Source organism: Heterocephalus glaber, unplaced genomic scaffold, assembly GCF_053883595.1.
Source record: "Heterocephalus glaber isolate CG9 unplaced genomic scaffold, H.glaber_assembly_v1.0 deba00001442, whole genome shotgun sequence".
Classification (NCBI taxonomy): Eukaryota; Metazoa; Chordata; class Mammalia; order Rodentia; family Bathyergidae; genus Heterocephalus; species Heterocephalus glaber.
This window is the reverse complement of record NW_028258296.1, coordinates 15,620,288-15,642,913: the sequence shown is the minus strand read 5'-3', so window position 1 is coordinate 15,642,913 and position 22,626 is coordinate 15,620,288. Positions and strand designations below refer to the sequence as shown.

The 22,626-nt window shown below is 31.6% G+C and overlaps 1 long non-coding RNA gene across 4 annotated transcripts in view; it reads left to right on the top strand.

Annotated features, from left to right (window-relative positions):
* Positions 1–665: 665 nt before the first annotated feature.
* Positions 666–22,626, top strand: part of LOC147827616 (uncharacterized) — a 77,605-nt gene continuing 55,644 nt past the window's right edge. For 2 of the 4 annotated variants that reach the window (XR_015451953.1, XR_015451950.1), the window contains exons 1-2: positions 666–820; positions 16,859–17,008. This is a non-coding gene — a long non-coding RNA (uncharacterized LOC147827616). Of the gene's footprint in view, positions 821–16,858; positions 17,009–20,411; positions 20,497–22,626 lie in introns of those variants that run through there. The other 2 variants (XR_015451952.1, XR_015451951.1) reach the window with 2 other exon arrangements.

Sequence of the window (22,626 nt, the reverse complement as noted above, 5' to 3'; positions counted from 1 at the left end):
AGAAAGAATTACAAGGCTGAGGTTCAAAAGAGGACCGAGAAGGGTGGGGGGGATTTAGCTCAGTGGCACTGCATCTGTCCCATAAGCTCAAGAACTGAGCAAAAGTATTTATTGTAAAGTGAAAGCAGAAAGCAGCATTTATTGTACAGTGAAAGCAAAAAGCTCCCATGTTATTGAATCTAGGAGGAGACACAAAAGCGTTGCCAAAAGGACTCTTTGTTTAGGTGTTTTTGTACACAAAAATGTCTACATCTCAGCCAACTTGAGATCAGTCTAAGGGGCTATAAACAAGACATTTTGGCTTAGAAGGGGACCTATAGGAACTCAGATATGTAGCAGGCATACTTTTGTAAGCACCATGGACTGTAACTTTTCTAAACTTAGCAGAACAATCAGAACCAAAGACATTCCTCAGAGAGGTAAGAATATCTTATTTCTGAGCAAGAAAGGCTTACTGATCCATTGGGGCCTTTGTGGAGCCTCAGGTGCCCTAGCCTTGGCCGTCTGTCCTTCACCGAGTCTCCTCTGGCTGGCTGGCTGGCAGTCCTGTCCATAACACTTCACCAGAACACTCTCCAGCCTGCCCTCCCCTGCCCTGCCGGGCAAGTGTCACTCTGAGAAATCATTTCATCTCCCAAGGGTCCTGCTCATTTTCAGTATCATGTTTTCGAAAACTGATTTTTGGATCACCCTTGGGAGCCTCTTGTTAGGTTGGGAAAATGATGTGCAAACCTTAGAACAGAACCTAAGCCCAACCAAGTCTGTGCAGGGCTCCTGCTTCATTCTCCCCCAGCCTCTTCTTATCTCCTACTTCAATTAGGTAAGATTATTTCACAGATTAAAGCTGCATTACATTCTTGCTAACTGAAAACCACCTTATTCCTGTACCTTGATGATTTCTATATTAACATAGTTTATTTACAGCTATGTATTTTTATTAAGGAATTTAAAAAAATTTGCATTTCCTACTATACAGTATTTCTTTTTTAGAATCAAAACTTCACTTTATTTTTATATTCACAGAAGACAGGATAGCGTCCAAAACAGTACTGATACTCATGAAATCTGCTTTGACTGATTAATAAATTAATAAATGAAGGAGTTTATGGATGCCTTACTTAGCAAGGATTTAACTTCTCTGCCTAAGTCTTCTGAGTACACAGATCGAACTTTCTGCTCTGACATCTATACAGGAAGATTGTTATGAAAATAATTCTTACACAAAATAAAGATTTGAAATGACAATACTGCTTTCTTCATTTTAATTTCAGAAAGCCAATAATTCAAAGGAGGTATATTTATTTATCTCTATTAAAATAGTGAAACATTTCTCATACATTTTTAGGCTTGACATTTCATAAAAAACAACATTTTAAAGGAAAAGACCAATGTTCAAATTCTAAATATGAAAGTAACTGGACAAATTCATACCAATAAAACTGAACACTTCCAGAGAAGATTTAATTTTTAGTTATAGCAGAAATTGTTATGAGAAATTAAAGGTGTTATTATGAAAATGTTTCACAAGGTAAATCATTGCATGCTATAAATCATTTCGTTTATAATATAATCTCTTAATCTTTAGCATCTGATATAATGTACCATAACTTTTGGTCCAATTTGATGTCAGTGACAGAATTTAGAGAATTCCTTTCTATACTAGAGGAAAAACATATATACCATTCTTAAAAAATTTTGGTGGACTTAAAACATTAATTCTATGTACTTTCTTCATACCCTAACCCATTTTTGTATGTTGAAAGCATCCAGTTTATATGGTAATATGTTTTGGTCATCTATGACACTACTGTTCTTTTGTACTGAAAACTTATATATGCAATTTCTTTGGGGTATAATATTTTTTAAATGTTGATGCACTTCAAGTCACAAAAAATGTCATATGCTTTCAAAACCATAAGTCAGTTCACATTCAACAAAATCTTTCAGAATTTCAGTCTTTAAGAAAAACAACAAAACTGAGATTTGATACATTTTTTCTATCCCCTGTCTTTACCTTCTCACTGCTTGTGACATTTTGATATTTTTTCTCTGATCACAAGGTTTTATGTATTATTTCTCAATCACTCTTTTTTATACTCAGTAAAAGAAATATAATGATGTAATTCAATCATTTCAAAGAAAACAATTCCTTCTTTCAATTATATTTGGTTTTTTGGTATTAATTTTGCAGAGACATTTTGTTCCAATAAAATATAAAATCTTCAGGTACATTTTTGAATTTTGATTTAAGTAATTCAAAGAGCTTTTGTACCTTTTTATTTCAAATTACAAAATGTATGACTTTTTTATTCAAGCATAATGTTATTGTAGACTAATTAAATTAAATCAGTTTTATTGATTTGAATTATTCTTCCAGGTTTAGAAAAGATTTTTCCTTTGTTTCTAGTTGTATTGTGGGTATAAAATACGTAAGAATCATATGTTCTAAAGCTTTTTTTTTTTTTAAGGAAATGTTTCTAACTCAGAGTTTCAGCTGGGGGACGAGTTGGGGTTTGGAGCTATTTATTGTCATTTAATTATTGTAAATTTTTTTTTTGTATTAAATTCTTTTATTGGCACATTGTAGGTATACAACACAATTACATTTCTCATTGGGAATTGTACCTTTACATAATGCATCTTGGTTCTTCTTTTTTCCCCATTCCTAGCCCTCCCTTCGCCCCCTCCAGCCTTCCCTATTTACAAAGACTTTATTTCCATTTTTTCCATTTTTCATCATTTTTTCCTTTCCCTTCTTTCCTTTCCCCTGTGCCTCCCACTACCCCTACCCCTTTGGACCTTTTATTCCTATTTTACATTATCGATTATTCATTCTAATCATTGGTACATTTTAGGTATACAATATACTGACATTCATCATTGGAAATTTGCACCTTTACATAGTCTCTCTTGGTTCTTCTTTTTCACCCTTGCCCAGCCCTCCCTTCAACCCCTCCAGCCCTCCCTATTTACAAAAATTTTGTTCCTATTTTTCCATTTTCTCATATTAATCCCAAATTTTTAAAATAGATACACTTTTTTTGTATTGTCCAGGAAAAAGAGACTGTGTTCCTATATGTTACAGTGGAGAATATTCAAATGTACATATTGCACTACATGATTTAGTTTGCTGTTGTTTGTCTTAATTTGGGGAAATGATTTCCTACATTGCTTTTTAACATTATTAAATTGATTACAAAAAAGACTAATGTATAATGACTACTATATTTTGAAACAGTACTATTTAAAATCATAATTAACATTTCTTACTACATTATTTTCTTTCTAAAATCACTTATATATATATTTCGCATTACAAAGCATACTTTTCAAAAATTATTTATTTATTATTCAAAGTTCTTAAGCACTCATGATTGTCCTTACTAAAAATAGTGTAGCCCTTAGGATGTTGGTTTTAGAGCTGACAGATGCCAGGATTTGCATGTGAAAATGTAAAAGAACTTATACCATGAAGAAAAACAACACAGCCTCTTATAGAGTTCAAGTGTCTTTAACCCCTGCACTAGCCTGTCCTGTCTGCACCCTAAAACAATAGATGTTGCCAATCTACCAGGACATTACAATGACAGTCTTTATCTTTTGTTAGTTAAAATATGGAGAAGAACCTTCCTTGGAATTTCCCCAAAGTATCCAAATTACTGCAATTCTCAGTTGGACACTTGTTTGCAAAGCAAAACTGAAGTCAACTTAAATATTCCACTTCTTAGATATACAGCAGTGACTACATAATTTTACAAATCTGGACTCACCCACTGCATCTTTTAAACCAAAGCTACTAAACTATCTTCTCACATTTGGATAGTGAGCCATACCCAACTCTAAGTAAAGACTAATTTTATGTTGGTAATATTTCATTTTGATATATTCTTGTCCAGTGTTTAAGAAATATAATTTAAAATATTGTAACCTTCATAATGGGCTTATTAGATATATTCTAAGACAGCTGGGAAAATTTTCAGATTCTGAACACATATACATATTGTAATTTTTATGTTATTTTGCCAATAAAACAAGAAAATCTAATTTGCAACTTTATAGCAGCTGTCTTCAATATTTGGATTATTTAAAAAATATTTTTATAGATATCTTAGTAAAATCTATAGATGTCATTATGTATATCAACTAATTTCTATTGTAAGTATATACAATAATGCCCAGTTATTTAAGAAAATAAATTTTGTGTGGCTTATGTATACAATATAAGCTAAAACATAGAGGAAATATAAATTTAATGAAAGGTGAAAGTTCCACATTCATAAATGTATATTATAAATTATAATGAATATTTGTGATTTGTTATAAATTACAATGTATTATTTTAAAAAGTGAATTTTTGTCAGAAATCATAGAAATCAGTGCAAGATAATACAAGAAGTAGGATTTCTTTTTTCAGTTGTGTTTCTACTTATAATCAAATTAAACTGCATACACAGGGAGTGTATCAGATTAATACATTAGAACTGTAAGCCCATAAAATATTAGACTAAATTTAATAAATGTAATTGTTAGATTCACATAAATCCTGCCTTTGGAAAGTGATTTGTCGAAAAGGCCCAGAAGTTTCCCTGAGACACCTAATATGGGAAAAAAATCCTCTATTCGTTGAAATGCTATAGTCCTCAGGCTACATGATTTTCTTACAGATTTTACCTAACCTTGTGATAATAATATGTTTTTATGTGTATGCCCTCTCTCTAAAACTGGCTCACAAGCAATTTCCGTAATGCAGGAGTCAATGAGATGGTGATCAATACATATTTGTACAATGTTTTCTTTGTCTGAAAGACTTCATTTTGCCAGTTCTTTCATTTTATTCAGATTTCTCCCAAATTATCACCTTATCAGAAGGCTCTTTCAAATTACAGTACCTAAAAGAATGCTTCCTACTTTGTCACTTTCTATCCTCTTATCCTGTTGGATTTCCCTTAACAATAAAGTTCAACTACTTGGCATAGAATGTATTTGTTAAGAATTTCCTTTCCCCAATCACAGTATCAAGTAAATTCCATGACTCTGTACCGTTTTCTATGTCATTTCACAGTGATTGATACATGCTAGATGCTCAATTAATACTTATCCAATGAATCAAAAAGTAGTTTATTATGTCTAGGCAAAGGTATTATTTTATTTATATTATTGTTAAGAATTGAGGTGAGAGAAAATATCAGTGTCATTGTAATTTCAGAGCAAATTTATTCTCTTGAATAAAACTAGTAAGACAATATATAGAAAATTATTTCAAAAATTGAGACTAGGTTTCCAAGTGTAACTAAATCTGGTATATGTTGATTGGAACATGAAAATATGAACTGTCTAGCTCTAACTCAAATACTGACAACTTACTATCCTGAGGATAGTGTGTATATTTTTAAATGCCAAGAACAAATTTATCTCTAGTTCTTGGGATGCAGAAAGTCTGACCTCTGTTCACATTCTGTTTTTCCAGTATCCTTAGAAAAACTAATCTGACTTACAGCCATACTTCATGGAAAAGTCTTATGTACATTCTCTTATTGTGTTGTTTTTCCTATAATCGCCCTCTCCTCTCACACATGCATGGGGTTATGGCATATATTGTATTGTCACAGATATCTTATATGGTGCATTTAACCATGTACTGCAGACTGAGCAGATGGCACTTTTTACAGTTGCATACAAGCCATGAAACAGTGGTTCTAAAATTTAAATATAAATTTCATAATCTTAATTTCATGCTTAGAATTTGGAATATTATCATATGTGACCCATTCCTAAAAGATGATGATATAAAAGGTATATTCTCCATAGACTGTGCCTAGATTAATAATTAAAATATAGCCAATTAAATTTATGCAGAAGAGTTAACTCTTAAATCTACTAAACAAGGTAAAAATTCTTTCATTTTAGCAGTTTAATTGTTTGATAAATACTTAAATCATAGATGTGTTAGAGCAAAAACTTTATGTGTGTGTCTAGTCTGTCTATTGGTTCTTTTTTCCTTCCCTTAAATTGATTTATTTCTTCTTGAAGCTAAATATACTAGTCTATCTGGATTTTTTCCTAATTATACTTGTTTTATTGCTTACAGCCATAGTATGTATTACATGTGTTCTCTAAATTTTGAAGTTCTAACTAGTGACTGGATATGCCTTTATATCATGGTTTCTTTTCTTTGCAGTAACATAACTACTAAATTCATACATTTTTAGGAAAGTTCTTGTTTGTTTGTTTGTATTGGTTAAGGAAGTTTTCCTACTCTTTCTGAGAATTTCCCATTCCTATGGAGAATATTTTCTTTACAGTGACTCTTGATGCACCATTTAGTTGCCTTGTAATAAATATGACTTCTCTATACAAATTCTATTTAACATTCTGCTGTAATAAATGGCTTTGCATAATTGTTTTCCTACAGAATATTTTAAATAATTTCCTGCCTTTAAGACAAAAATAAATGTGATATAATTATAGTTATGTTGAAACTTAAAATTACTGATTACAAAGTATAATTTATACAACATGTTTGTATTTATAAAGTGAGAGTGGAGAAGTCCTGTTAGTTTAATCTACCATATTTTTAGAACTTTCCATGTCTCTTTTTAATTCTCTTTAGTTCCGTTCTCAGATAAATAATTATATTTATTAGTTTTCTAATCCATAATTCTAAAGCTGTGATACATGGTCACAGCAATAATTTACCACCTTGCACTGCCTTCATGCAATAGAATAGATGCTATGAGGCAAGTGTCGCAAGTTGCATTATGAAGAGAAGTTGGATTTAATTTCCTTGAGTCTCATAGTCCTTCTGTAATCCTACTGAAAATATTTATTTCTTTAGTCTGTAATGCTGATTTTTTTGATATTAGGTATAAAATGATGAGACAATATTGAATGGCATTCCTTCCTGATGGAAAAAGTTTTAACAAGGTGTGATTTTCCACTATATAATATTGTATTTATTATCCTGTATTGTGATCATTGGTGCATCTGTTCTTGTGCAAAGGAGACTATATAGGTTTCCAGTTAGGAGGAATCATGTTATTTATTTTTGTATATGCCTGGAAATTGTATATACCTAACACATGTTTCTTAAAAAGTACTTAGGTAGTATTAAAAATATTTCCATAATATTCTTGAAATAAATTTATAGAAATATGATGTCCAAGAATACAACTATTGTACCAGGTTTACTGTGAAATATATCACTTTATAATAATCCCTATATATTATGTTATAACTTTAAATGTCTTTAAGAATTAACAGCAAAATGTGGTAAACTAACTTTGCTTTTATTTGTATTATCTATTATTATACATTATTAATATATAATGTAATTATATATTTTAATTTGCTAATTTATATCAGTTTTATACAGTGGGACCTCAGTTGATGAATTTAATTCTTTCCACTGAGGTACAGCAGTATAAATTCTTTATATTGATGTTACAATTTTTAAAAAGTCATTCAATAAATACTTTCTTTTTCATTGGCTCTATTAATTTTAATTTTCTAATGTATTACATATATCATTTCAATAACTATTTAATTAATATATCAAACTTTTGATTTTTATTTTCTTATTCTTCAAACTTGACTAATAGTCTTCATACTGTGTGCTATTTTAATTTTATTTAATTAAACATTTTGTAAAGATTTATTATCATCTATCAGGAGTATATTTTTTGTATACTATAGAAAGTATATTTACTTTTTTCACAGAATCATAAAGTATCAAATTCAGCATCCCACAGTATTATGTTGTAATTATCCTTGTTTACTTTTTGTTTTATGAAAGTTACTCTAACACCATTAATCTATTATTATAGAGCTATTTTATATGCTCGTCAAAAAATTGATCTGTTCTTTAATTTTAAACTGAGTCATATATTAATTTTTCAGAAAGACTGAGGCAGGAGATTAGGGCATGGTAAATTGGCTAATCAGGCATAACCTGTCAATTGTGGAGATCGGTCATGTCACTGGAGTATCACGTGCAGAACAACATTAGTGCTCTGCCTGGGACTGCTGGGTCTGACAGTAGAAGAAGGATACAGAAGATGATGGCCACTGGGCCATGTCTTCAGTGTCTTCTTGTTTTTGCAGTGGCCTGCTCTCTGTGTAGGTTGAATTTTCTCTTCTCTTTTCTTCAGGACAATTTGCCCTGCTTGAGGACTTCTTTTTGGACCTCTATCCCACTTCCTTTTCTTTTTCTTTTCCTCTTCTTTGACCTTCAATAAATGTTAAACTTTTTTACTTATCCTTTGGACACCACAACATCTGGTAGTAGGATTGCACCACAAGTGGTCTCTTTAAAATTTTTGTTTAGAGTTACGATGAACCTAAGCCATAACTTTAAATTTCTAGTTTTTAAGGGGCAAAAATAAAATTTATTTCTTTTGGCTTAAAGATTTCTTAAAAATGAACAACAAAAAAATTAGGGACAATAATAATAATAAAAATAGAAAATAATTTTCTAAATATTGAATCTCAAAAACTGAGAACAGACAAAATTGTGTAAGTAAAATACAGAGATATTGTTCTTTTAAGATGAAGGGCTACACTGGGTGGAAATATTTCAGAAGTTTTCTTTTGCAACTATAAAAATAGCATGATTTAGCTAGTGCTGGATTTATTAATGGCTACATCATCAGGTCAATGAATATAAAGAGCTAAACTCATCTACAAGAAAAAAAATGAATGTCACATTATGTATCACAAAACAAATCCAATTTTTCAGTATATTAGACAACTAAAAAATGAAACTTATAATGTTAAAATGAAACATATTCACGGGAAACAAGAAAATCAAAACATGTGGTTATAATATATCTCAGAGAAAAAGTCATAGATTTAAATTCATATATTACAAAAAAATAAAAATAGATCAGCTAGCCATCAAAAACAACACATTAGAAAACTAGAGAAACAATATTTATGCTTGCCAATAAATCAAAAGCAAAAGAATGGGAGAGGAAAATAAATCCAGCTGTTGATTTTTTGAAAAACATACAAATTGAAAGATTTGGAAAAAATAAATGTTCAGAGTTTTAAAAAACAGCAAAATATAAATGTGTGCAGTATGCAAAGAACTATAGACAGAAACACTTAGAGTTTGCTTCTCAGAAACTGTTAAAAAGTATAAAACATTGAAGTTATGCAATTAATAGGGTTGAAATGGTAAATTATACTATTGTTCTCTTTTTCTACGTACTAATTTTCCCTTCTCATAAGGTGATTACAGTGTTTCCTTAGACATTTTTCTTTCATTGATGTCAGTTGTGGCTGGGAGCTGACTTGTAGGTGGTGAGACATAACAGGAGATGAGAGCAAACCATATGTTGAATGTTTACACTTAAAGAATTATTACAGTAAAAGACATATTGCCATCACCCTCAAAGTACTTCCCTTCTCTTTGAACACAGTTATACCATTTTTCTTACTATTTTTGGAAGCAGTTCTGGAAGTCCTCTTTTCATTAAATGCCTTTAATAAAGTGTGAGAAAAAAAAAAAACAGTGTTAAGGCTCATAAAAGGCAGGTTCCTGAAAACATTATGGTACATCCACATCCACCTTAATCTGTGGATGTGATGCCTTGCAACTTTTGTCTATTGTCCCCAAATCAAAATGACTGTGAAAGGTAAGTGTCTTGAATTCACAGAGTACAGTATATCCAGACAGAAAACGTAAACAGAATTTTTACCAGAGTGGATATAAAGAAGTTCTTAAGTAGTTACTTTCATACCAAAACACCAAGTATACATATTTTAAAAGGAGAATTCTATCAAATACTGTATGCACAGAAGAATAAGGCTCAATTGAAATAAACTGGGAAACAAAAAAAGATGAAAAAGTAAAGATTATAAAGAGACAGACAAAGAAAGGAATAAAGAGTAAGAAAGAAATATGAAATTAGGGTAGATTTGATAATTATAGTATTGCTCCCAGCTATTTATATTTCTTCCCAACTTCCTGTGATGCCATATGGTTCTTCCAGTGGGCACACTCCCCTCCCCAGAGGGTTCGGTTTTTCAGATTTGGGCCAATAAACTCAGATTTGACCAATGAATGTAAGTGAAATTTGCCACAACCTTGGAAAGACATAACATAAAACAACTTTAGATCAATATTATGTATAAATAAAAAATCTAGAAATATTATGAAAGAAAAATTCACATTACTTTATTTAAAGAAAAAGTCACTATAGCAGCAAAACTTCAGGAAAACAACAGACATAATATTAAATATATATTAATTTAATTACTTTTTAAAAAGATAAAAATCATAAGATCCCTTCTAGAGTCCCTGAAAATGTATTTGATATAGTTCAAAATGTTTAAATATTTGAGATAAAGTCATAGATATTTATGAAACGATAAAATATATCTTTATACCAGACTGTCAACAATATGGGAATCTAAGTTTGTTTTTTTTTTTGGTACCGGGGATCGAACTCGGGTCCTTGCGCTTGCACAGCAGGCAGCGAAACCCCTGAGCTAAATACTCAGCCCTGTCAACAATATGTATAATAATTTCCTTCAAAGGGACAAAGAATAATGATTTGAATGACTGATGTTATTTAACAGTGTACCTATAATACCAGCCATTAAAAAAGAAGAAGCATTACATATTAAAGGAGAGCCAAGTGTAGTGCAGTACCTCATGCCTATATTCTCAGTACTCTAGGAGACTGAGGCAGGAAGATACAGAATTCAGGCCACTTAGAGATTTAGTGAGATCCTAGGTTCAATCCCCAGTACCTCCACTAAAAAAAAAAAAAAAAAAGCAGAGCAGAATATAAACATCAATAATTACCAATGATACAACTTTTTACTAGAAAAATTATTCAGTTTTTTTTTTAATTACAGAAAAGAGTAAGATTATCAGAAAGAAAATATATAAAAATCAATTTCTGGCATATTTAAAAATAGTATCTCATTAGAAGACATGATTTTAATGTCTCCACTTACAATAACAATAGAAGTGATACCTATGTATATATTCTCAACATTAAATATATAAAAAGAACAAGAAGAATTATAAAATAAAACATAAATAAATAAGTAGTCCTCACACATGCTTCTACATTTTAAAGATATGAATTCCCCCATAGTAAATCTTTGTCATAGTTGAGTTTAATAAAAAAAAATAAATTTCCTTCTCTTTAAATGAGCTATTCTAAAATATATTTGGATGAAAAATAGCGAACAAAAATAGCCATACAAAGTCTACGTAGAAAGAGTCATGTGAAAGCTCAAACCTGTGTCCACATTAAAACAGAATTATCAAATGTCACATTGTCAATTTGGAGCCTTCATAGACTTATAGACAAAGGGGGTAAAATGAAAGGCCAAGAAAGATGTCCAAGTAAGAATGACATTTCAATGCATGGCACAAGTGGCTTCTGAATTCACATCGATAAATTATGAAAACATAATTTCTTTCTAGAGAAAGAAAAGTAATTTGAATGACATACCTTGCATGAAAAGACTGATCAGAAAATGGGATTGTATTTGATTTTTTATTTTATTTATGTTGTAGTGAGGAGGATTGGGCCCAGGGCTTTGAACATGCTAGGCAAGTGCTCTACCATTGAGCTCCAGCCTCAGCCTTTGTTTAAAATTTTAAAAAGAAGAATTATACAAGCATGAAGAGAACATACAGGAAATTATTTTCAATAATGTAGAAATGACAAATAACACAAACATTAATATGAAAACTGAATAAAATTAATTCCCTATAGAAAAATACAGACAAATCTAAATATAAATGACAAACTGAAGAAAAAATTATTTATAATTGAAATCACAAGAAAAATCTTGAAGTTTTTACTATATAAAGAGGTGCTAAGTTAATAAAACATGACAAACTTCCAGTAGAAAAGTAGATACAGTATGAACAGTCGAGCAGAGAACAGAAATTAAACATATTTGAACACAGCAGTTTCATCCATGACAAGAGAAGAAAGACTAAATGTTAATTTAAAAACCATCTCTTTTATTATTCAAGTGAGAAAAAAATTGAAAAAATCTGATAACAAAATGAGTGAAGAAATTATTTAGAAATAGGAACTCAAACCGTTGGAGAATATATGACCTGAGATAGCTTTTACTGAGTGTTCCAACACTACGATTTACAATGTATATGTTCTTGGTCTATAGATTCGAATATTTATAGGAATTCATTTTGTGAATTTATTTATTAATTCAGGACATGAATATTTTTTCTGTGCTACTTTTTATAGAGTTTATTAGACAATATACCAGATGAAATCAACAGAATACAAGATGGTTTGTAAAAGGACTGAAATTGGATTGGTCTGCTTTAACAGATATTCTAGATTTTCTTTAGTAAAAACAAAAGTAATCTGCAAACAGAGTGTTTATTATGTTGTTATTTAGAAAAAAAAAAAAAGAAAGTGAAAACATAAAGCAAGGAAACAAAAAAGCAAGATAACCAAAGAAAAAAAGAACATATTTAATCATTCATTCTTCAAATATTTACTGAATGTGTCTTAAGTCTCAGCTCTCACTGTGCACTGGGTATAAACAAACTAAAACCATTTTTACTCTCATAGAGCATTTATGTTCATTTATACTTCTCCATGTATATGCCTAAAATGCTGAAAATATACCCCAAAAATGTATTAGTGATTTATTGATTTAAAGTGCTACTGAACTGGCTTTTGTTGTTTTTAGATGATGTAAATAGTAAAAATGTGCTGAGTAATGAATCTTTAAAATATATTTTTTCCATAAAAGCAAGTTACTGGAAATAATGGAAATTATCTGATAATTTTAGTTAGATAATAGTGCCAGGGAGATACATTACACAGAAATCAAGCTGTACAGAAGCTGAATCTGCCTTCAGAAAGTGTTCAATGTGGTGCATTTCAGATTCTAGATACTAGTTTTTAGTATTAGGAAATTTGTCTTATTAAAAATAATAGAGTTTAAAAATAAAATAAATTGGAAGAATGTAAGTCTATCCCAATGCTAATTTTAAATTGGGTAATAGAAGTATACTGGGCATTAGCTGGAAATGCACACCTATAATCCCGGGACTCTGGGAGGCAGAGGCAGGAGGATCACAACTTTATGTCCAACCTGGGCAACTTAGAGACTTAGGGAGACCCTGTCTCAAAATTTTAAAAAGTAATAATAAATAAGGGCTGAAGATGTACGTCATTGAAAAGGCTCTGGGTTTAATACTCAGTACTAGAAAAATTAATATTGAATGAAATGCGGAATCTATCCTTTACAAAGCAAATTTCTTTAGGGAAATTATTTAACTAACTTGAATTTCAATTTATTTGATTATAAGGTTAGAGTCATAAGAGTCCTGAGAAGTCACAGTCATGAGTCCTTCCCTACATAGTCACATGGATTGGTAAATGTGACAAATATTAATAACACACAGATGTAATATATGTAACTCAGATACATGAGAACTCAAGTTCTTTCTAAGTTTGCTCAAGTCTGGTATATTCTATGCATACAAAATCCTTGCGGATATCAAAGGAAATATATATGTTAATATAGAATGTTTTCTCATTTGTAATTTTATAATATTTGAGCAAGAAAAGAAGTACTATGAAATACAAAATACAAAATAAATATGAAATATTTAAAATTAAGTATATGGTTCCTTAGATTTACAGGGGTGAAAAATGTACTTTGATTGCATTTCAGAATCTTCATCACTGCAACTTCACTGTTGAATCCAATAATTCTAAACCCCAGCCATACTGAGCAACTTTCACTTCCTAAATGCATTTTATAAGCTTTTCAAACTATCTCAACACATTGATCTTCTGTTTAGATTCTCCCTTGCATCTTCCTCCATCATCTCCACTTTACCAAACTGAATTTGCCTTCAAATAGTTCTTCCCTGTCATCTGAGGCCAGTGCCTCTTCTGTATATTGCATAACACCTGTGGGTCCTCTCCCTATAATCATTAGCATAATGTCATACACTGAGTCATAGCTATATGCTGAGAAGCTGATGAATACTTTTTATGATTGTTCATTTACCCCCAAATAGCTGAATCACTAATTTCTTTTTTTAATTTTTTAAATATATATATATTTATTGGTACATTTTAGGTATAAAATACATTTACATTTATCATTGGGTGTTTGTACCAGAACATGATGCATCTTAGTTTTTATTTTTTCTCCCATTATCTGTGCACCCTTCACCCCCTCCACCCTTACCTATCTACACAGGGTTTGATTGCATTTTTTTTTCCTCATAATTTTTTTCTTTCCCTTCTTCCCTCTCCCCTTTCCCTTCCATCATCCCCAAACCCTTGGACCTTTTCTTATTTCAAATTATCAATTATTCATTTTATTCATTTTCATCCTTATTTACACTTTCAATTTCTCATACTAGAGAAACTATTTGGTATTTACACATGTGTGTCCTATTTATCTCACTTAAGAGTGTGGCCTCGATATGCATCCATTTAGCTATAAATGTCTCAAGTTTCTCATTCTTTATGGCTGAGTAGTACTCCATTTTATAAAAAAACCACATCTTGTTTAACCAGTTTCCAGTTGATGGGCATTTGGGCTGTTTCCAAGCTTTAGCTATTACAAACTGTGCCGCTATAAACATAGGTGCACATATATCACTGTGGTGTGATTCTTTTAAATCTTTGGGGAAGATTCCCAGTAGAGGAATAGCTGGGTCAAATGGGACCTGTAGTCCTAGTTCTTTGAGGTATAGCCATACTGATTTCCACAGTGGTTGCACCAGTATGCACTCCCACCAACAATGGAGAAGGGTTCCTTTCTCTCCACACCCCCACCAGCATTTGTTATTGGTTGATTTCTTGATAGTAGCCATTCTTTGTGGGGTGAGGTAGAATCTCAGTGTTGTTTTCATCTGCATCTCTCGAATGACCAGTGATGTTGAACATTTTTTTTATATATTTACTTGCTGTTTTTACTTCTTTGAGAAATGTCTGTTCATTTCGGTTGCCCATTTTTGAATTGGGTCTTTGAATTTGGAAGGTCTGATTTTTTTAGTTCTTTATATATTCTTGATAGTAGACCTTTGTCTGAGTTACAGCTGCTAAATATTTCTTCCCACATTGTAGGTTGTCTCTTAGCTCTGTTGGTAGTTTCTCTTGCAGTGCAGAAGCTTTTTAATAAGATGAGATCCCAGTTGTTGATTCTTTGTGCTAGCTCCCATGCTACTGAAGATTTGTTCATAAAGTCTTTTCCTATGCCAATGTCATCAAGAGTTCTACCTAACTTATCTTCCAGCAAGTTTAGTGTTTCTGACTTAATATTTAGATCTTTAATCCACTTCGATCTTAGTTTAGGGCATGGTGATAGGTATATGTCTAGTTTTAATTTCTGACAGGTTGAAATCCAGTTTTTCCAACACCATTTATTAAATAGGCTCTCTTTCCTCCAATGAGGGTGGTTGGCTCCTTTGTCAAAGATGAGGTGACTGAGTATGTCTGGAGTTGTTTCTGCATCTTCTAATCTATTCCACTGATCTTCGGGTCTGTTTCTTTGCTAGTACTATGCTGTTTTTATCACTGTAGCTCTGTAGTATAGTTTCAAATTGGGGATTGTGATGCCCCTAGCCATGTCTCTGTTGCCTAGAATTGCTTTTGCTATTCTAGGTTTCTTCTGTTTCCAAATGAATTTTTGGATTGTTTTCTCTAGTTCTCTGAAGTATATTGTTGGAATTTCAATTGGCATTGCATTGAATCTATATAGTAGTTTTGGAAGTATGGTCGTTTTCACTATATTAGTTCCTTCTACCCAGGAACAAGGAATATCTTTCTATTTTCTTATATCCTCTTCAATCTCCTTCTTCAGAGTGCTGTATTTTTCAGTGTAGAGGTCTTTTGCTTCCTTTGTTAGGTTGTGAATCACTAATTTCTTTTATGGGGGGGGTACCAGAAATTGAACTCAGCACCTTGCTCTTGCCAGGCAGGCGCAGCACTACTGAGCTAAATCCCCATCCCAGTAATTTCTTTTCTACAGGTAGGGAACATGACATCCCAGTAACTTGCCCAAGATCATGGTGCTGAAGAGTGGTAAAAGCAAAGCCCAAACATAGGCTGCCTGACTCCCCCTAACACCTCCAAGTGATCCACTCCCCCATGCTAACTTGCTTATAGATGTCTGCCGGAAATCTTTAGAGATCCATGAGGTCAGAGATAGTATCTTTTTTGTTATTTTACTTCTAATCAAGGTGAGACTCTCATTGATCTGCACTAAATTCAATGCTGTTGTCAGTAATGACATCCGAATGTATATGAAGCCTGAGTGTTATATATTTATCCAGCAGGAGACCAGACAACAGGATGGAAATGGAATTTCGGCTAACTGTACTTCATGAAAGGACCACTGAATAAATGTGCGGTTCTAACCCATCTGAGAGTGGCACAGGGTGTGATGATAGGATCTGCATAATCACTTAGTTCATGGCCACTAACAAAACAGAGGCCTTGCAGGACTTGGGAATGTTGGGCTCCGAGGGGCTGAGGACTTTGGCAGTGATGCTAACAACAGGCCCATGCTTTCTTCTACTCTCAGCCCAGCCACATTGGCCCCCAGCCCTCCAGTCTTCCAGAGGGTGCATTAATACTGTTCAAGTGAGTACATGGAGAATGTATTCAGTATTCATAAGTGTTCCTAGATAGATGATGATATTGATACATGGATAGATAGATGCAAGTAGTGATAAAAATGTGCCATGAATGATTAAAAAATTATTACAATGAAAGACATATTGATATTAATCTCATTCAAAACATTCCTCCTCACTTTGAACACAGGCACCATTCTTGCCACTTTCTGAACCAATTCTGAAAGTCCTCTTCTGCGTCTTCAACAGGTGTGATTACAAACTTGGTGAATGCTGCTGCCACAGAAGGCTCAGCAGAAAGGCATCCTCCTAAAAACATTTCCATGCATCTCATCCATCTTATCCACAGTGGTACCATGAGACTTCTGGCTGTTTTCCAAGTTCAAATGACCATTAAAGGTAAATGTTTTGAACTGATTCACAGCATAGAGACAGGGTGCCACAGCATGAATGCAGACACTCACAAAGAGGACTTCCAGAAATGCTTCAGAAAGTGGTGCGTACAATAGGACAAGTGTGTTTGAAGGGAGTCAGAAAGTATTAAGAATGATTAATGGCATTGTACCTTTCATTATAAAAAGTTTTTAAATTTAAGCATTCATTGTATTTATCATGTTGCATAGAGAGGTTATAGATAAGTAGAGCTAGAAGTGATAGAAAGCATGATTCTAATTTTGACTTTCGACTTCCTCCTTTTTTGTCAGGTTTGTATTACTCTTCTTGATCACCTTGTTCATTTTCCCTAATATTTTTCCTATGCAGTCAAACCCTTTCATTTTTTGTGTTCTACATTTTTTCTGTTAAAGTCTTTATTAATATTTTTGCATATTTTTTGTTTTACATACTTGTTTAAATATCCTTTTAATTGTAATTTTCTTTTCTTTTTTTCTCGTAGTACTGGGAATTGAACCCAGGGCCTTATGCACGCTAGACAAGTGCTTTACCACCGAGCTACACACCCCCAGGCTTAATTGTAATTTTAATGACTCAATATACTTTACAAAATACGTGGAAGTGACTAATTTGCCTAAAGCAGGTATCCTGCAAGTTTGCTTCTTGGATGTCTGGGTGTCTCTGTTTGCTGAATGTTTTCTTTTGTCTAAATAGTGAAAGGGTCACTGAAGAAGGGGGCACACACGGATGTTCAAGCATCAAGCTTTATTGGGGCGGCAGTGTGTAGCCTGCTGGGCTGACTCACAGAATGGAAACCAGCAACTGCATGGGCTGAGCTGGAAGCTTATATGGGATTTTGTAGGTGGGAGAGCACTAGGCCATTGGTGGGGTGGGTGTTTGGGGCTGGGGTATGCAGCAACAGGTTTCAGCTGGGGGGATGGAATCACCCTTTTGGGGAAGCCCCTATCTTACTGGGACATCTGACCCTGAAACCGGTGGGGCAGAAAGACCTTAACTAGGCAGAGAGTCACTAACAAAGGGAGGTCAGGCCTTAGTTATCTGGAAGTTCCCTGTTCCCTGTGGCCAGAGTGGGGCAGGGGGAAAGGAGAGGAGGGGGCTTGCTCTGTGCGGGCTCTGAAGTACCTAACAAATAGTTTCTTGATATTTTGGCCATCACATAGTGGGTGTAAAGAATTTTACTTACACAAACCCAGTGGGAAGGAAGGGAATTTTAAAAACCTCTTTTTTTTTTTTTTTTGTAGTGGGTATCGAACTTGGCTCCTTGCACTTGCGAGGCAGGAGGCAGAACCAGTGAGCTAAATCCCTGGCCTTAAAAACCGCTTTTATTGAAAGGAACGACTTCCTCAGTGTGTCAATAATGATATTGTATCTCCTCAAATGTAACAACGTAGATAAAATGATATCTTCACATTCATAACCTTAAGCATTAATTGTGCATTTAGCAGTGTAGAATTATGAATTTTTAACCATTATTAACTTATTTTGATGTCACTTATAGATTCAAATTTACAAAGGGAAAATCCTGATGTGTGTGAATTTATGTGTGTATGTTTGCAGACATACTTTGAAGTCTATGCTTTACAATTCAAAAGTATGATGAATAAAACTTTAAAGCTTAGCACAGACAAAATATTGTAAACTGAAATAAATATTTAAATAGTTATTTTTTAAAAAATTGACCTCTTTTACAAATTTTTGGCAAGATTGCAAAAGATGAAGTAATTAGTTGACTTTTTATTTCATTTTCATATTGGTGTTCAAGTACAGCTACAGGTCTCTTAATATTCAGAATGAATATTCACATAGAAGTGAACCAGAATAAATAAAATATGATGGATTCGATATTATATTTTCTTCATGTGCATATTTTTTCAGTATCCATTTTATGCCTCTTTTGAAATGAAATTCTAGCCTTGCACTCAAAAGTACACTTTTAAAATTTGCTTCTATCAAGAATAACTAACTATAGATAAATTTTAAGCCAGATTTAAGCCAGGTTTATGAATAACATTCTCACCACATACATAATAGGCACTTAGCTGATAATGAAGTTTATAGTGCAATATTTTGAATGTATTATAAAAAAATCCTATAATAAAATCTCTAAAATATAGTTATGGTAAGCAGAGGTTAGATAAATGTTTTCTTTATTATAATTAGTCTAATTTTTTGTTAGCATTATTAATGATTTCATAACCTCCAAATTCTTTCTTACATCTAAGCTGAGAAATAGGCAATTTTTCAAGATCATAAAAATTTTCTATTGAATTATAACTACACCCATTATCTTAAAAGGGAACTTATCCTTAGGGTACAATCACTGCCTACATAAAGAGTTTTCTCCTTGGCTATTATAAATAATAGTTATTTTTACCTTTACTATTATAAACTGCATAAAGTCCTAAACAATTATTGAGAATCCCAGCTTACATTACTCAAATTAAGTGCTTTTTCTTCCTTGATATTTATTAGCTATGTCTTCTTTTTATTATTCTGGACTTAGTTGTAATAAATAAATATTTTACTGCAGCTATTGTTTAAAAGAAAAAAATTCCCTTCTTCAGATGGGAATATTAATTAATTGAATCTATTATGAACTGAGGCAAAATCCAAACCTCAAGTATTGTGGGTGATGCTGTAGATTACATATTGTGAAAAAATAAATTTAGCAACCTAATGTACATTTGATATTTTGCATTTTCTTAATACAATTTGAAGATAAAGAAAACTGAGAACAAAAATATCTGTAATGATTTCTCTTTTTATTAGTCAAAGATGTCATGGAAAGATTTTGAATTTTAACAATAGCAATATTTTCCCAATATTGGCATACACACAGAAAAAGATTATAAACTAATAGTTCATTGCTAAGGTATGAAAATAGGAACAGGAAACTTCTTTCTTAAAAATAAAATATTTTATTTAAAAATAAATAGTTATTGCCTCTGGAAGTGATAAGTCAACTTACTTCAGACCAAATGTCCAGTGATAAATCAAAAATGCTAGTTAAAATGCTCAGTGTTTCTATTTGAAATAATCAGAAAGTTATCAAATATTGAGGACATCTGAGACCAGTATTATGAAATAAAATAGATTCACACCTAGGAATAGAATTCTGAATCTTTTCCCTTAGGCATTTGCCAATTCAAAGGAGGAGTTTTAAAAATGCTAAGAATTCTGAGAAGAAAAGAGTAACATACCAAATAAGCTCTCTGAAGTCTCTCAAAGCTGAGAGGACCAGAAACTTCAGGATTTACAAAGGGGGAAAATAATCTCTAAAGATCTCAGGTTTTCTCACAGGACCCTGAGGGATATTTTCTGAGAATGCGAGAAAATAGCAAATAGATTAGTGTTGCAAAAGATTGAAGTCCAGGTTATAATTAATTCTCTATTTATTAAGGCCTGTTAATTTATTGCCCTCTGGGAAACAAAAATGAATCCTCTCCAGGAAAGAGTAGCTTCTATCACATCATGTAAGTATTACTTTAATTTTATACAAAGTATTTGATGAAAAGAAAGATACTAGACAGAAACAGAAATAATTGATTGAAAATTTAAAATAAAACATATTAGAAAAATAATTATATATATATAATGTAGTATTATATATATTGAGATGTTTATATAGTGTTAGTTCAATATAAGTTAAGTGGGGAAAAGTAAGAATATAAAACTTCTAAAATAACAATTTTGATCTTATTAATATACATAATATACATATAAATTACATTTATATTCAATGTAAAAGTATATATACTTTTCACATGTATCATTTAAAAATATTTTCATGATATACCACAAAGAATCAAATTCCTTAAAGGGAAAATGAAAACAAATTTCTCTGATTTTCTAATACAATAAAAAAACTTTACAAAATTTTTATTAAATAATTTCTCAGTGAAAGGGGCAATTTAAATCAAAATTATAGAATCTCTAAAAATGTAATAATTTAAAAAATACATAAGAAAAGCAATACTTGTAAAGCAGTAATCAAGAGAAAGGCAGTCTCAAGTATTCACACCAATAAAAATAAGAGATAAATTCTAAATTAAATATTAGCCAATATTTATTCATTCAATTACTTCAGCAATGGCTTTGTATTCAGAAATTACTAATGTGAAACTTGTCTTTAGATAGAAAGATGAAAATACACCTTCAAACACACCTATAATTATTTCTGTAGATGCTGAAATGGCATAGAGAATATTTATAATACTTATTTATGATTTTAAATATGTTCCAGTAAGACAGGAATTGAAAAATAACTTTTATTCAAAATGTATATATTTGTGTTTATATATGCATATGTATTCATATGAGCTATGCATGTTATTATTATAAATGGGTGATATATTCAACATTTTTTGCATATAGAAATGACCATATATTTTTCTCCCTTGCATGGCTATATATGTAAATATACATTTGTACTTGTGGAAAATATAAATAATATATTATATATTAAAACATAAATATAATATATATATATATAAGTGGAAAGGATGGCTGGTCAGCTCAGTGAAATAAAAAGCAGCCCAGGGCCGGGGATTTAGCTCAGTAGTTTCGCTGCCTGCTGAGCAAGCGCAAGGACCCGAATTCAATCTCCAGTACCAAACCCCCCCCCAAAAAAACCAAAAAACGGTGATTAAAAAAAAAAAAGCACCCTAAACATGTGATTAGAAAGAAAAATGCCAATGTATTGTTTACAGATGATATTATCATATAGATCATACATAGAGAAAGTTTAAAATTTTCACAGGTAAAATATTAGAATTAACAAATGGCTTCAGGACGATTGCTAAACAGAAGATCAGTATAGAAAAGTAAGAAATATTAGTGTATGTTTGCAAAACAAATTAGAAACAAAATGCCATTTAAAATAGCATCCAAAGTACAAGATGTTCAAAAATAAAATTAATAAAATATATCCAACATATTTATGAAAAATGTGTAGAATTTTATGTTGGAACATCAGGGAAACTTTTAGCCAACTATGAGACCATACTATGTTCATACATGTATTGATTATTTAAAATTCAAATTTTGTTGTACATATTATAGAGAGAAGAAGAGGAAGCTATAAAATTCAAACAGAAAGGCAAAATATCAAAAATAGTTCTGAAACTCTTCAAAAAGAAAGTTAAAAGTCTTGCTTCTTTTACTTATTCTAATTAAAACAATATTGCAGTAGAACAGAGTGATGTATATATACATTAAAACCATATTATGCCATATAGAATTCTAAGACAAATGCATGCATATAAGAAAACTCAATATATGACAAAGTGCAGTCTCTATTAGAGAGAAATGTAAAAGAATTTTTATAATTGGTACTAAAAAAAGCTGCCTAACCCATAAAAAATGAAACTGATCTTTAACATCCCATGCAAAATAAAAATCCATTTAAGGTGAGTTAAACATCTAAATGGGAAGGAAAAAGCACCTGTTAAATGTTACATAGGAAATAATTTCTTAAATATGAAAAGAAAGCATTAATGACTAATAGAAATACTACAGGTTTATGAAGAATTTTGATCATGAAGAGAAACTCAAAAAAACAATCCTTTGAAACTACCATGTAGAGTATAAAAGAAATGTCTTTT